This window comes from Rhinolophus sinicus, linkage group LG09 (assembly GCF_036562045.2).
Source record: "Rhinolophus sinicus isolate RSC01 linkage group LG09, ASM3656204v1, whole genome shotgun sequence".
Taxonomy (NCBI): Eukaryota; Metazoa; Chordata; class Mammalia; order Chiroptera; family Rhinolophidae; genus Rhinolophus; species Rhinolophus sinicus.
In genome coordinates this window covers 96,992,087-96,998,086 of record NC_133758.1, presented here as the reverse complement: position 1 = coordinate 96,998,086, position 6,000 = coordinate 96,992,087, and positions in this window count along the sequence as shown.

Genomic DNA, 6,000 nt, shown 5'->3' with positions numbered 1-6,000 from the left:
CCCCCACACCAAGCTCCCCAGCCTGGAATACTGGCCCTGAGGAGACCCTACAACATCTGGTTGTGAAAAACAGTGCAGATTCTGACCATTCAGGTGGGACAGAAAGCTGCAGGAAATGCAGACGTCTTCTTAAACAGACTGCGCACAGTCTCACTTACTTGTAGGCACTTACCTTGGGCTCCAGCAGAGGGATGGGGACTGGGGGGGCCTTGAAGACATATGGGGGAGCAGACTGAAGTGTGTGGCTTCAGTGGAAGAACTGGAGGACAGTTGGCATTTTTTCTATGAGGGATCCTCCTCCCATGCAGCTGATAGGTGGGCGCCATCTTGCTTGTGTTGAGCCCGCCCCCAATGGCCAAATCTGAATCTGATTGGCCTGGTGCCCCGCTGCTTTTCTTGCATGTCATCAGAGGCACTTTCTCACAAACAGCCAGCCCTACCTGCATTGCACTCTTTCTTGGAAAACTATCAGAGTTTGACAGGCCCCAGGTGGGCAACAACTTGCTTTGTGTGCTCTTAGACTTTTGCTGAGTTGCTCCAGGCTCAGCACTGACACCAAACCAGAATTTACATTAACCTGATGACCACAATTCTTTTCACTATAGTGAATCCCTGAGACCCAGCCTCACCCAACATGCATATGGCACGAGACGTTATCAGTGGCTGAATCTTAAGGTAGACAGCAGGTGGCAGCAGGCCTCTGGGTGTCCTGGCTTTTTGTGGAGTTACCCCAGGCCTGGTACGGATGGCAGACGTCCTCAGTTTGCAGTGTTTTCTCTCCCAAGTGCCTCCAGGTTCAGCACAGGCAGCAAACAGCTGATCACTTTGTAGCTTCAACCAGGTAGCCCCTGGTTGGTCACAGTCAGTGGCTGACCTGGGCCTGCACTGGAGCTCTTCCCAAGAGGCCCCAGACCCAACATACTTGGAAGTTGGCTTCAGACCATAGCAGAGCACTGCTCAATTAGCCCCAGAAGCGGCACACACAAAGGGCAGTCTCAACAGGCACCAGAACCTACACAGAAACAAATACAGAGAGGCAGCCAAAATGAGGAAACAAAGAAATGCGTTGCGAATGAAAGAACAGGAGAAAAATCCAGAAAAACAACTAAGTGAAATGGAGACAAGCAACCTACCAGAGAATGTTCAAAACTCTCATTATAAGGATGCTCAAGGAACTTAGTGAGAAATTCAACAAAGAGACTGCAGGCATAAAAATGGACACAGAAGCCATAAAAAAGAACCAGTCAGAAGTGAAGAACACAATGACTGAAATGAAGAATGCACTAAAAGGAAACATCAGCAGACTAGATGAACCAGAGGATCGAATCAGTGATTTGGAAGACAAGGTAGCAGAAAACACCCAATCAGAAATAGCAAAAAGAAAAAAAAATCCAAAAAATGAGGATAGTTTAGGAGACCTCTTTGACAACATCAAGCGTAACAACATTCACATCATAGGGGTACCAGAAGGAGAAGAGAGAAAGCAAAGGATTGAGAACGTGTTTGAAGTAATAATGACTGAAATTTTTTTTAACTTGGTGAAGGAAATAAATACACAAGTCCAGGCAGCACAGAGCGTCCCTAACAGGATGAACCCAAACAGGCCTACACCTAGACACATTACAATTAAAATAGGAAATGTTAAAGACATGTCTTAAATTCTTTTTTGAACTGAAGGTCAATCAACTTAAAATTACTAAAATAGATGCTATTTTTTAAACACTGTTAGAGTAAGTGGGTGTTACCTCTAAACATCATTTTATTACAGTGTTAATCTATAGTTTTAAATCCTAGTTTTCACATATTTAGGATGAGCAAAAAGAATATTATTCAGAAAAAAATGCTGCTCAATACAAAGAGATATTGAATTCATATTTGACATACTTTCTTTACATGGTTTCTAGGACACTACAGTTCCTTAACTTTTGTCCACTTTGTTACTCCTTTTCAGTTTCCCCTTTTGATCCCCTCTGTTCTCTCCAACTGGAAAGTACTGGTTGAAATGCTCCACAACTCAGTGCTTGGTTCTCATCTATCTATACTCCCTTGGTGTTTGCCTCCCAACGCATGGCTTTAAATAGCATCCATATTTTATTGATCCCAAATTGTGTATCCCTAAACCCGACCTCTCTCCCAAAGTCCAGATTTATGTTTCAAGCGGTCTACTTGATATCTCTGCTTGTTAGTCTAATAGACATCTCAAATGCGAGCTGTTAAACACTGAAATCTTGATTTTTGCCTTGGAACTTCCTCTACCCATGGCCTCCATCAAATTCCAAGGCAATCCCATCCTTTTAGGTCTCAGCTCCCAAATTTGGAGTCATCTTTGACTCTTCTCTTTCTCACCATACATCCAATCCACTAGTCAAGTCAGTTAGTTTTGCCTTCAAAAGCTAACAACACCACCTGTATTAATGGCTCAGCTGCCAAACTGGTCTCCCTGTTTCCAAATTTGTTCTCTTTAAATCTGAACAAAGCAGCCACAGTGATCCTTTGAAAATGTGCTCATTTCACTTCTACTCAGCATTCTGCAAAGGATTCCTCCACTCAAGGTGAAAATCAGTCTTTGCAACGGTCTACAAGACCCTACAGATTCTGATCCCTTCCCCTCATCACTTCTTTCCTGTTCTCCAACATACAGACCAACTTGCTGATACTCAAATCCTGCAGGAACTGCCTTACTTTAGCTGCTCCCTCGGAAGTCTATTTCCCAGATGTATGCTTGGCTAACACCTTCAATTTCTTTAAGTCTGTTCAAAATTTGTTCTAGCGTCAGCTTTTACCTGTCCATGAAAGGCAATTATTAAATATTAAAGAATTTTGCAAGCCATTTCTCAAACCTTTGGTAGCTTGAAATTGAATGAAGTGGGAGTATTTACACATACCCTGATCACCATATTTAAAATTGCCATATTTACACATACCCTGATCACCATATTTAAGTATTTACACATACCCTGATCACCATATTTAAAATTATAAGTAATAATTTTCAGACTCTCCCTCCTTAACTCCTAATTCCCCTTAACCTGATCTACTTTTTCTTTTTCTCATAGCATGTACCACCTAATAGTTTACCGTTTAATTAATTAATTACCTTTATTATTTGTTGACTATTTCCGCAAACTAGAATATGAGGTTTATTAGAGCGAGGGTCTTGGATTAGTTTCAGATATATCCCAAGATACAACATCTCACACATACTGGGAACTATATTCTTTATGTTGATTGAATGAGTAAAAAAAAGGCAAGGAGCTTTATCTTACTGTAAGACAGGAATAAGTAAAAATTATAAGTAATTCAATGTTTTTACATCAATAACTTTAACTCGAATAAATGGCAACGTGACGACAATGACTTTTTTAATTGCTCGAAAGCAGTTAGCGGTCCTAGCTTTGATCATTTCAAAATTGTATAGATCACTAGAGGTGAAAATCAGTAAATTATTCCTTATTTGTATATTTTTACACTGCTGAGGTTTTTCATAAGCAAAGATTGGACTAAGTATTATGTTAACTGCAGACAATTTCACTTGGAGGCAACTGAATGGAAAACGTATGTGTGCACACACACATATCTGAAAACCTTATATTCCATGTTGACAAGACTTTCTCTGAAATTATGTATCTAGTTGCTTTCCTGTCTGAAGCATGCACTTTCAGTTTGCCTAAATATTTACACTTAATGAAGGATTTAATAATAGACTTCTGACTCTGGGTCTTCCAAGGCAATTTAGCTTTCAAACGACTCCAGCACGTTGACCTGATAAAGAATATTTGAAAATATAAATAGACGGCAAAAAAAAACACACCAAGTAAATAATGCACTTATGCAATTGTTTTTTGATCAGATATCCTGGAGATATCATATGCTAGTGGAAGGGATTTATCTTTGCAGTGCGCTTTTAAATGTTCCTTTATTTGTCTCTCATGTACTCTCTAGCCAAGGTATAGTTTAAAGTCATTTTCATACTGTAATTTGAGGGATGCCAGAACATTAAATTATACACATTTAAGTAATTACATGTCTCTAGCTACAAATGATAAAATAAACATATCAAGTTCACGCACTTTGCTTGTGTTGACACAAAGGTGTCTTCTCTAAGGTTTGAAAAACAAATACCATTTTGGAAACATTAAGCATTATATTCATATTTTTTATTTTTGGAAATAATAGTTTATATAATCTAGAAGTTTTATACAAAAGTATATGAAACCAAATGGGAAGAATCTCCTTTAAAAAGACAAATCTCTATAAATGTAACTTACCCTTATTTCCAGGCACTTTAAAATTCAATTAAATACCTAAAATGCCTTTCAAGAATCTTGAATATGTTTCTCAGAAATTGTTTTACTTTCGTAACTTTTCTAAACGTAGAGAAGCTCCCCCAACTTTTTTTTTTTTTTTGGCTTATTGGAATGTTTGTGGGGAAATATTAACAATGCCAATTAATAAAGTAAAACATGGAGTAGAAAGGGGTTCATGCAAATATGATTGCAGATCAGAAATGAAACTAAAAATGTTTTGTGTTGAAGATGCTAAAACTGTGAAGTCTCCCATAAATCTAACATTAACAACTTATAATCAGTAAGGGCCCTCTTTTCAATAAGTCTCATGCTTACAGAATTCTACCACCCTAAGTTCTTTTTCAGATTACTCAGAGTCATTTCTGCCAACATTACTATGGACTCTTTTCAAAATTCTAGGTATTTATTGTTCTAATGTGTATCATAAAATCTTAAATCAACCTGCTAGCCTAAAGTCTATGATATTTCATGACTTTAACAAATACCCCAGGGTTGCTGTAAGTCATTACCGCAGGCCCTCTTTCCTTTGAATGCCGAGGCCCTGGGTCTAGCTCTGGACTCTAGCTGGATGAGAAAGAGCTTGCTGGTACCCAGTGGTAGGAATATATTACTTGGATAGAATACACCCTAACATTTCATATTATTTGGGATTGTTTTTATTTCACAAAATTTCCACTGCTCATTGTCGTAAAGTATCAGTCACTCATACTCACTCAAGATAGAGATAATGTTTAAATTTTCTTCCTCAATGTTTTTCCTACCCCCAGCTTCTACACAGGCAAAGTATTTCCAACATTTTCTCTTTGGTTTTCTTTTGTGATTTTCTGAACTAAATATATTCTTTGGAGGCAAATTAAATCGTTTCCATTTTTAAATGAAAATATAGATCACTTGTTTCTGGTAACCTGCCCTGAGGCTGCCAATTTCGGGGAAGTATGGCTTTGTTGGTCCTGGGAATTAAGACGTATAGTGGCACCAAATAACCTATACATATTAGTGGCATTTTTAAAATAGAGATAAGGCAGTGGGGTTATGAGTATGTGTGATTTCCACTCTGGGGGGCTTTCTGTTTCAGGAAAATCCGGGCCAATTGACCTTTTGCCAGTTATGTAAGGAGTCCCATGTGGAATCTGTGTTAGCTGGCATCATATTAATATTTTTTCCAGCTATATTTTAATACCTTTTGCAGTTGGCTTCCAAGGCAGCTGCCCGGTTTGACTACCCCTTAGTATGATTCAGCTCACAACAATTGTAGTTATCAAATTAACATTCTGGACAGCACTTCCTTTTAATGGCAAGAAAACCCCACTGTGGCAACTGCCAAGGGCAGAAGCTCTTCATAGAGAAGTCCCCAGCCAATAAGCCATGGTGTTATATCTACCATGTATTGATCTGCTTCACAACTTCGAACCTTGGAAAGCAAGACTACTTCTTCTCAGTGTGGGCAGCTTCAAATGAAATCATTCAGTAGACCATAGATTTTCTCCCTATGTGAAGAGATGCTATAAGGAATTCTTTTTTCTACTAAAAATTCTTGACTCAGTGCAGATGAACGAGAAGGAAAGTGATTCCATTTTCTACTAGAAGAAAGATTATTAATCACAGCGAAGGGTAATATATAGCTCCTTTTTTAAAAGATTTTTCTTTGGTAATGGTATAAAACAGTTTATTCTTAGCTCTTTCTGCTTTCTTT